The sequence below is a fragment of the Alosa sapidissima genome, chromosome 10, assembly GCF_018492685.1.
Source record: "Alosa sapidissima isolate fAloSap1 chromosome 10, fAloSap1.pri, whole genome shotgun sequence".
Classification (NCBI taxonomy): Eukaryota; Metazoa; Chordata; class Actinopteri; order Clupeiformes; family Clupeidae; genus Alosa; species Alosa sapidissima.
Genome location: NC_055966.1, coordinates 5,108,514 through 5,119,870, shown reverse-complemented (window position 1 = coordinate 5,119,870; position 11,357 = coordinate 5,108,514). Strand labels below are relative to the sequence as shown.

At 41.4% G+C, this 11,357-nt stretch overlaps 1 non-coding gene across 1 annotated transcript; it reads left to right on the top strand.

The window, feature by feature from the left end:
* The first annotated feature begins 6,358 nt into the window (after positions 1–6,358).
* On the top strand, positions 6,359–6,429 carry trnag-ccc. Its single transcript has one exon. It is a non-coding gene; the product is annotated as a tRNA-Gly (tRNA).
* The last annotated feature ends 4,928 nt before the right edge of the window (positions 6,430–11,357 follow it).

Below are 11,357 nucleotides of genomic sequence, written 5' to 3'. Positions count from 1 at the left end.
ACAGTTGAGTATGTGCTCTGACTGCCATACCAATGGGCCTGGCTCTTTGCCGTTGCGGTCAAGCTGCAGGGTTTGTACCCCAGAGACCTGGGTTCAACACCGGGTGGGGTCACTGCTCTCTCCCTTCGCTACAGGGACCCTCTACCACCTTACTGCCATCAGTTGGGGTTCTGTTCTCCCTGTCTGGACTTATTTTCTGATAATTACCGGCAGACAATACATTATCCCTTACATTGTATATATTATAGCCTATATTATATATTTTATTCATATGCATTGGATTTCATATAGTTTGGTGTTCATAATTGCAAGTAGCCTAAAGTATTGTGTCATTTGAATATTTCATATTGATTTTTTACTTTTTTAACACTTACCTTTAAAGGCATGATTACACTGTATTGGTGGTGTGTCTAATTAGGTGCCTGTCAGGAAAGTAATGTTTGTCTGTGTCTATTGGCTATTACTTGGATGTGTAGCCTGATACTCATATGTCATTAAAACCAACAGTGAATTAACTTAATTTCATTGCCAACGTTATACACAGACCTGAGAGATGCAAGTTTGTTGACATTGATGCAAGGTTGAGGGAAGGGGCCTTATTCATTTGCAGGGGCCCTATATGAGTAGTGTGCGTATAGGGCGGTTTGGCTCTGCTCACCCGCCTATTACATTAGGTGATACATCTTTTGCAGTCAGATGACTGATGACATAATGCTACAACAAAAGCTCAGTGTCAGTGCACCACCACAGGCCTGCTACTCATTTGTCTCTGATGTGTTCATGTTTCAGTCAGCCAATCAAAAGTCTCTTGCTCCCTCTGGTGGAATGACAATAAGTTTATTTCACAGTAAGATCCATGCATGTAAAATGTGATAGTTTTGATTGAGATTATACAGTATATTGTGTTTTGCTGATGCACAGCTATTTCTGTGTGGTGGTTGATATTATTTCCGATTTAAACTGAAAAACAGAAATCATTTTTAGTGTTTACTTTTTCAGACAAGTTTAGCATAATCAAATGTATTCTCTTCACAGACATTTTCTGTGAAATAGATTTTAAGGCTGGTATCAAGGTAAAAGTATTCCTGTTGCACTGTATGCTCAGAGAGCTTTTAGCCCCTTGTTCCATCAGCTGATACAGGAGCAGATAAGAGGGCACATCTTGTTTTCCCCTGAGAAACCACTAGGACTGCACTGGTCAGTGGGTGGGTAAAAGAGAGAGAGTTTTATCTGTCTGCTCAGGCAGCATAGGATACAAGGACGTTTATTGTCACGTGCATATACTGGAAGTAAGAAATGCAGTGAAATTATGTCTGGTGTCAGCCTATTTGTGTGGGGGGGGGGGGGGGGGGGGGTAAAAAGTGCAGTAGAAGAGGGGTTTAGTAGATTAAGTGGCAAGGGCTGCATAAGAAAGGTGGGGGAGGATTGGGATTGGGGGGGGGGCACCAACAAGGAGCACCCAAGAGCAACAGGGGCAAGGAAAAACTCCCTTACCAAGAAAGAAACCTTGGGCAGATCCACGGCTCAAGGGGCTAACCCAATTGCCAGGGTTCTTGGTGTTGGGGGGATGACAGGGGAGATGGGATAGTGTGCTGTGTATGTGGGGAGAGGGCAGTGTGCAATATGTGTGTAGGCGTGCATACATAGACACTAGGTGGTGCTAAAGCACTAGGAAGTTTGCCCTTTATCAACGAAAATGCCCTTTTGAAACTTTTTTTTTTTAAATTATTAATATTATTAAGATTTTACTGAGGTCGGTTTTGAAATTATCTTTTGAAAACCTGAGCCATTAAAAACGACTGAAACAATGCCCCGAAATGAGCCACCTCCTTGCACACACCCGACCAGCCTCTCTCTCTTCCTTTGTCACGTGAACTCGCGCGGTCGCGCGCAGGGCACGCCAGATGCGCAGCACCATAGCAGTTCAGTAAGCGTCTTCAGATAGCAGACATGGTTGGCTTCTCAGATAGCAGGCTGCTTCTCCCGTGCTCCATCAGCCAGGTAACATACAGATCAAGCAAAATCTTACCGTTTGCCCTGTAAGCCCAACATGTAATCATTTTGTTGTGCAGTAAAATGTCTCATTCAGCAACAAACAAGCATTTTTGCCGACTGGTCACCTGATAAACTAGTTAGATGAAGCTAGATAAAGTTTTACGCTGTAGCCCAAATCAATGACAGATAACGTGACGACCACATACAAATAATTTCGGTAGATTTTACAAATGTATGTGTTAAGAAGAACGTTTTCTGTTGTATATGTTTTGTTAGGCAACATGTATTAACACATTCATTTGTGACAGAAGAAACGGGAAGTTCCCCATTACCTTAAAATGACCATCTGCATCTGCATTCATGTAATGACAACAGTCAGTAGCCCACTATAACTCCTTCTCGTACTGTTTGGTCTCTTTGTCTTACAGATCAAGTAAAATCGTACAGTTTGCCCTCTAAGCCCAACGTGTAATCATTTTGTTGTGCAGTAAAATGTCTCATACAGCATCAAACAACTAAGCATTTTTAGCCGACTGGTCACCTGATAAAGTTTTACGCTGTAGCCCAAGTCAATGACAGATAACGTGAGGACGACCACATAGGCCTAGGCTACAAATAATTTCGGTAGAGTTTGCAATTGCAAATCTATGTGTTAAGACGAACGTTTTCTGTTGTATAGGTTTTGTTAGGCAACATAAACTAACACATTTTGGTCTCTTTATTGTCTTAATTGTATATTGATTTACTAATTGCAGCACAAGTCAAATTTCATTCAACATGTGCGTGTAATTTTTTTTATAATTAAGTGTTCCACGTGCGCTAAAAAGTCTGTGCACGCCACTGTCAGGCAGGGTGTTTTTCTCCTGTGAAATATGATAAGAAATAAGGGCTGCCCTTGAGATTCCCGTGACATGCAAAATACTGGCATTATGTACACTTTATGGTCCTTTGCATTTCAGAAAATCCTTAAAGTTTATGCTCCAAGACAGTTCAGTGTTCCTTTTATTAGGTTTGTGCGTGAGTGTGTGTGTGTGGAGCCATCACGTGTGTGTGCATGACGTTCATGTGTGTGTGAGCAAGTTGACGTCTGTAACAGTGAGGTCTGTCCCCTCCCTTCAGATTCATGCGCACTTCGGACATATGCATCTACACCCACACACTCCATGGGATTACAGAGCAGATGCAGAGTAGCAGCGCTCCAGTCTCCCACTCAGGTGAATTATATTATTATACTTCTATTCTATTTAGCCAGTTTATCTTCTGTGCTATGTTATATGTACCTATAGTTGGTCATCCATTGAACTATTGGGCAAGTATTTAAAGGGACATGTTTTAGACTGAGGTACTGTCATATCCTAACTATTAGCCGCGGTTTATACATTGATTTTGCAAAATTTCTTCAGCTTTGAGGTTAATACTCGGGGGCAGTTAATATGGTATTATTATGTTTTTGTTCTTTTAACTTGCATAAAACACTGTCCTGCGGCTTACAGTATACACAATGCGGCTAATACACATATAAAGAAAGAAATAGAATCACGTTTGTCAACATGGTTGTGTTGATGATAGTCAGTGTTATGGCTATACTGTATTCTTAACCAGAGGAGAGACTTGACTAGAGAAAGTGGTTGCGAGGTGGGTCATTGGCTAGGTCTGGATCTGAAAGCTTGTGTAGGTCCATGTGGATGTAAATTGTGTCCAAATATGTATCAAAGAGATGTTTATTCTTCTTTGCTTGTAAATGTATTTGTTTATTTAGTTTTAAAGGTTGAAATAGAATCAGGCAGCAAACAAACCCGCCAAACCACACATATTCTTTATCTTCAGTGTCAGAATGAAAGACAGAGCAAGCTATTAATGACACGTATTAGGTCTCAGATATTTATTTGCTTTGCTTAAGTTTGCTTGAAAAGATCAATGTTAAAAACCTCACGATTCATGCTCATACCTCTCAACTATAAAAACAAAAAAAAACATGATCCATGATCAAGAACACAGATGCTTAGGAAAGTGATTATTTAAGCAACAATTTTAATCAGTTTTGAGGTATGTTTTTAATGGACAGGCCTGGTATGATCCTCTATTTCATTTTGATGGTATTTCGTTGTGTGAAAGACACATAAACACGCCTGTCATTGGCCACCCTGTCTTTTCTCCAAACTCATTTCTGTCCTTGTGTTTGTGTCTATGTGTGTGTAGGTATACATGCCCAGTTTGCTTTCAGTGTGAAGTTCTACCCTCCAAATCCAGCTCAGCTATGTGAAGATCTAGCCAGGTAATATTAGTGTTATTATGGGTCCAAAGACTGATACAACAATACACAGTCACACATACAGTACACAGATAGACTCCACACACACACTCACACTCACACAAACACACAGAGACAGAGAGATTGTGTGTGTGTGTGTGTGTGTGTGTGTTTGTATTTGTCTGTGTGTATGTATACTATGTTCATATTTAGGTAATGTAAATTTCACCTCAGCGTCCTTTCAATATGGCAGGAATATACTATATCTTAGTGTCATCTGACCATAAAACCTTTTCCACATGGTAGCAGAATATTCCAGATGTGTTTTTGCATAGTGCAGACGAGACTACGATTGAACTTTTTGGACTGAACTCCAAGCGCTATGTTTGGCGAAAACCAAACACAGCACACCACCCAAAACACACCATACCTACTATGAAGCATGGTGGGGGCAACATTATGTTGTGGGGATGTTTCTCTTCAGCGGGGACTGGGCAATTGGTCAGGATAGAAGGGACAATGGATGCTGCCATGTACACCCAAATTCTTGAGGAAAATTTGCGTCCCTCTGCTAGACAGCTGAGGATGGGCAGGTCATTCACTTTCCAACACAACAATGATCCTAAACATACTGCCAAAAGAACAAAGCAGTGGCTTAAGAATAGGAAGGTGAATGTCCTTGAGTGGACAAGTCAGAGCCCTGACTTAAATCCTATAGAAAATCTGTGGATGGACTTGAAGAGAGCAGTCCGTCGCTGTTCCCCGAAGAATTTGACTGAACTTGAACAATTCTGCAAGGAAGAATGGGCAAATATTCCCAAATCTAGGTGTGCAAAGCTAATAGAGACTAGGGATGTCCCGATCCAGCTTTTTGCACTTCTGATCCGATACCGATATAGCTTTTAGCATCGGCCGATACCGATACCGGCCGATCCAAGCATGTATTAAAGATTAAAGATATTCACTTATTTTGTTGTTATACTCATGTTGAAAAGGGTTTTACTCTTAAGAACAACTAGCCAACTTAATTAGGTTAGTTTGAATAATCCACAATGGTTGGCGAATGACCAGGTTGCTTTTTGAAATGAAATGCGTTTGTTAGGCTAGCAGATTGTGCCATTATAGGCCGTGCCTATAATTACACAAACGATCTTAAATCGCGGAGATAACATTCGTTAGACAGGCAAAGCTGTCAGCAGCAACATGCATAAGAGCCTTGATAATGTAAGAGGGTCTCGCGGACACTCGCGGTCGCGGTGAACATTAGGCTATATTAATTCAACTGTGACATGAAGTGTTTGCTCGATAACTTTAAATTCTTAGTGGGACATGCACAGACAAGTGGAATGCTGGACAGGTCGCTAGGTGTGCTGAAAAACGCGGTCCGGATTTGAAAACAAACTGGATCGGGAGTCCGGAGCGGGATTTTCCCATGCAGGATCGGGACATCCCTAATAGAGACATATCCAAACAGATTGATAGATGTAATTAAAGCAAAAGGAAGCTCTACGAAGTATTAAATCAGGGGGTTGATGACTTTTCCAACCCTGTTATTCTAGTTTTTAATTTTTTTATTAATTTTCAGAACTTTCAGAACCTTTTTTCCATTATGTTGATGTTGTACAGCTAAATTTGTAAATAAAACTGAAAAAATATATTTTTAAATGGGTTTTCATTTCAGGCTCTATGACAAATAAAGTAACTATTTCAAAGGGGTATGATGATTTTCTATAGGCACTGTATATCCGTCATAGCCTTTCATTACATTTTATCCCTAAAAACATGGCAAAAATATTTTTTCTGACTGCTTACCGTATTGTTAGATTAATGGAATGATAAAAAAGATTCTCCTGTAAAGATTTCTCCTGTAAAAAGCTTTGTATCTAATATGTCCAATGCAGCAATCCTTAGAACATGACTTTATCCAATGTTTAGATTTCTGTTTTGGAAATAGTTCCACACAGTTCCACACAGTTTCACTGTTACCCTCTGAAGAGGCATCGAAAAAAGTAAGATTGTCTTCATATACTATTAAACAGCTTTTCTGCTTTACACCTTGGCAAAAGCAGCCTATAGATTGTTTGTAAAAGCATATTCTGTAAAACTAGTCATGCACCAGTAGTGTAGTGGTATCATACAAGATTCCCATTCTTGTGACCCGGGTTCGATTCCCGGCTGGTGCAGACTTTTCATGTTACGGAAATTATTAAGACATGACTATTCCAAAGTACTGTCTTATGTCTGAAAATTCATTGCTAAAGGCTCACCCTCATGCTCTATGAATGAACAAAAACCGTGTCTCTTCGTAGACTCCATCGGGCTGCGACCCGTAAATGTAACAGCAAGTATAAACTGTCTTCAGAAATCTAACACATCTTTCACTGTTACCGTCTGAAGAGTCATTGAAAAAAATTGGGTTGTCTTCATATACTATGAAACAACTTTTCGGCACTACCACTTGGGAAAAGTACCCTATAGATTGTTCATAAAAGCATAATCCGTAATATCTATTCAGGCACCAGTAGTGTAGTGGTATCAAGTCCAACTACAGAAATGTACCACACCTTTCACTGTTACCCTCTGAAGAGGCATCGAAAAAAAGTATGATTGTCTTCATATACTAGGAAACAACTTTTCTGCTCTACCACTTGGGAGAAGCAAACTGTACATTGTCCGTAAAAGCGTATTCTGTAAAACCTACTCAGGCACCATTAGTGTAGTGGTATCATACAGTACAAGATTCCCATTCTTGTGACCAAAGTTCGATTCCTGGCTGGTGCAGACCATCAACATTATGGAAATTAAGACAAGACTATTCCAAATTAGTGACTTAGGTCTGAACGTTCCTTTCTAAAGGCTCACCCTTATAGCCTAGAAATCTAGATGCACCCTAGCGGCAGCAAATGTAATTTGCAGCCAGGGTAGTCTAGCAGCTCTCTGTTGGCTTGCGAGCTGGAAAAATTAAACTTCAATCAGGCCAATCACATCGTTTATGGAGTTGGTAGACGGACTTAGGGAGAGTTGCGACGGTTCCATGTGAATTCCCTGCTACTTGAAAACAAAGAAGATGGATGCTGCTGCTGGCGAACAGCGCGACAGGAGTTAAGCTTTTTAAGTTGGCAAAAGTTTGATCAACTAGCCAACTAGCTCTGCTGGTGGGAAAACGCATGGGACTCATGAGCTGTAGCTATCCTATTGCGTGCAGAGGGAATTTGAAAGACAATCGTTTATCCCTCCTCTCGGATTGAGCACTGCGAATGGTGAGTTCCCAGACCCTATCACCCTTATGCTCTATGAATGAACAAAAACTGTTGGGAGATTCCATTTAGATTCCATCTAAAAGTCCATAGCCTGTAATTCATATTTCAACATAATTTCAGCACCTAAATTGGTCCCTATTGCTTAAAAAATTATGCATGGGAAATTACACCATATTTCGATAATAGAGACCCCCTTCTTTCAATAGACTTCACCCATGAAAAAATCCATTGCAGAAAATGGGCAAAAAATGTGATTTAAAGGCACACTATGCAGGTTTTTTAGCTTAATATGCAAGTTTTTTTTTTCCGGGTTGAATGGTGGCCGTCTCGCTTCCCCCTAGCGCCTGTGAGCGGAAAAAAAATCACCCTTGCAACTGTGGGCCTGCAGGCCGACGGCCTCAGTGTCACGAAGTATAATGAGTGTAACAAATTGCTTTACTGCATTCAATTACACATATACGCCAGGCACCGGCTAGAAAAAGGTAGCGATGGAGTTTCTCAGACTTTCGTCATGACAGAGCCAGTGAAAAAGAAGCAACAACCGAGAAAACAGTAAGGAAATTGCCAATACTGCATAGTTTACCTTTAAAGTGCCCATACTCACTTTTTCTGGGATTTGATGTGTTATTGTGTGTCTCTGGTGCTTCCACACGCATACAAACTTAAAAAAAAAAAAAACACCCATGCTGTTTTGAGTGAAATAAGGGTTTCTGGATGTATCCTGCCTTCAGGTGAGCTGGTCAAAATCGGCAAGGCTTTTGTCACAAGCCGAAACATTTCAATATTCCCACCCACCACCTCTTGGGTGCTCCTTGTTGGTGCCCCCCCCCCCCCAATCCCAATCCTCCTCCACCTTTCTTATGCAGCCCTTGCCACTTAATTTACTAAACCCCTCTTCTACTGCACTTTTTACCCCCCCCCCCCCCCCCCACACAAATAGGCTGACACCAGACATAATTTCACTGCATTTCTTACTTCCAGTATATGCACGTGACAATAAACGTCCTTGTATCCTATGCTGCCTGAGCAGACAGATAAAACTCTCTCTCTTTTACCCCATAAATGCACAAATAGGCTCACACCAGACATAATTTCACTGCATTTCTTACTTCCAGTAACTAGTAACAATAAACTTCCTTGTATCCTTGTACATTTACCTATTCCTTTGTGGTGTAACTTCTGAATGTGACTGAAAAAGTTAAGTGTTAAGTGCAGAAAGGTATTTCACATTTCAGCATTATCTACTCAACAGTCGGAAACAAGTAAGCTACTTTTTATGCAGACTAGAACTAATGGTCTGTGGCAAAAGTATTGTTTTGATTTATTTGGAAGTCCAATCATCTGACCATGTGTCCCATATACACCACATCTGATCATCTGTCCCATATACACCACATCTGATCATCTGTCCCATATACACCACATCTGACTAAGCACCACACACCGCAGCTCAATTGTCCTGCAGTTTGATTTTTTAAGTCCCGTGATCCCGTGAGGGAAATTTGGTCTCTGCATTTATCCCAATCCGTGAATTAGTGAAACACACTCAGCACACAGTGAGGTGAAGCACACCAGCGCAGTGAGCTGCCTGCTACAACAGCGGCACTCGGGGAACAGTGAGGGGTTAGGTGCCTTGCTCAAGGGCACTTCAGCCGTTCCTACTGGTCGGGGTTTGAACCGGCAACCCTCCGGTTACAAGTCTGAAGCGCTAACCAGTAGGCCACGGCTGCCCCCCAGTAATGCTTTTATAAGGTTTTGAATATTGTTTTTATGAATTTGTGCCATGTCAGAGTGCTTTTGTTATTTGTTTTGTTACCTTTGTTCTATTTCATATCGGTTATCACGCCACAGTATGAATCATCCTCTCCGAGAGGGTGAGCTGTTAGGAGACAGAATAGCAAATTAACCACTCCCCGCTACGTGCGTGCAGCCTCAGTCTACATATACAGGTGCATGCACGCCGGCACTTTCTCTTTTTGCCAACTGGCATCATGCCAGTCCCCGAGTAACCACGCAGTGTGGTGTGTTGACCTTCATTCACAGAACCTGGGTTACCTGCCTAACCCTTCGTTCTCCATACTAAATGATTGCAAGCCTTTTACTCTTTGCTTTCTTATAATATCCCTGCTGAAAAAAAAAAAACAGCCTGACCAGCTTAAGGTTGTTTGCTGGTTGACCAGCGTGTTTGACCAACCTATGATGGTTGACCTGCTAGACCAGCAAAACTCTTGGGAAAACATACTTTCAGCTGGTTTACCCAGTTTACAAGGATAATTCAGCTGGTTTTGCTTGCCGTACCACCTCAAGCTGCTCATTTTAGCTGGTGTTGCTGGTTTAACTGGCCATGCCAGCTTATGTTGGTCATTCTAGCAAACCAGCATGACCATCTTACACCAACAATGTCAAGCTTGACAGGCTGGTCACCAGCATGACCATCTTGCACAAGCTGTATCCCACACGACAGGCTGGTCACACCAGCAAGACAAGCTTCCTCAGATGGTCACGCCAGCATATCCAGCTGTGGCCTAACCAGCTACACCAGCAAAGACCAGCAGGAAGAAAACCAGCAAAGACCAGCTAAAACCAGCTACCAGCATAAGCTGGTTTCTAGCTGTTTTTTTTCCAGCAGGGATGCTAGACTAATTGATTTTCCGGCAGACAAGGTTGTGCTGCCGATCCGAAAGGGGGATGGTAACCAGGGATGTAGTGGAGGCTAAACGCAAGTAAACACAGTTTATCCACCTCTGAAATTTTAGAAATAGAGTGTATCCACCTCTTATTAGAGTTTATCCACCTCTCAAAAGAGTTTATTCACCAATTGCAACTTTCAACATTCAAAAAACACTGTATTATCCACATTCACAATATGTATACTCATCAACACTCTAGGAACAATTTAATACCACTAGTATTGTTATAAACATTGGACAAAAACCTCCACCATCATCAAACATGTTTTGAATGCCTTTTTAAAAAAAATTGATACCGCATGGCGCAGTTCACTTCACCGAGATCACAGAATTCATAGTTCACCCACCTCTTATTTATACATCCCTGATGGTAACATGTTTAGATGTTGAAAATGTGCTTCTCAAGAACACTTCTTACTGAATATAGAATGTTTTGGTATTTATACAACTTAATGTGATGCCTACACTGTTACTATCATCCCTAGAAATGTTACCACTATCACAGGAAATGTTTACATTATGACTAGGAATTCTGGTCTGAGGTGTGACAGGCTTCAGAGTTCATATACTGTTTTGTTTGTGTGTTTGGAGTTATAAATGAGATGTCAAAACAGGCCTGAATCCAGCTGACTTTCTCTTTGGAAGATGTTGAACTCCACTCAATGATCCTGTGCTTATTAGTACTGGGATGACTTGTTACAGCTGAAAGCTATTTTCCAAGCTGTTTTCAAGATCTGTTACAGACTCTGACAACCACCTGGAACAAAGTCGCAGACCCAGGAACATCCTGGACGCACGTCTCACTTCCTCCACTGGCCTCTCACGGTTGGGACAGAAATGTGATGGTGAAAGCAACAATTTCCATTATATCAAAATGGGGACGGCAAGAAACCCTTTGATCTCCTGTGAGCCTTTAAAAAGGGATGTTGAGACATATGTAACCTGCATTGTGTTGAACCTACGCACTTCAGCCCTGCACACGCTCAGACTCGAACCCGCGAACAGCAGCAGCTCAGATCTAGTGTCGAGCGTGCTAACAATTGAGCTAAAAACTTTTCCCCGCTGAAAAGGACAGTGAATAATCTTATAGCATCAACATTTTACTTTTTCTTTCAAATCCTTAGGTCAGACCACAATGGAATAGGTGCGTTGACTTGATGT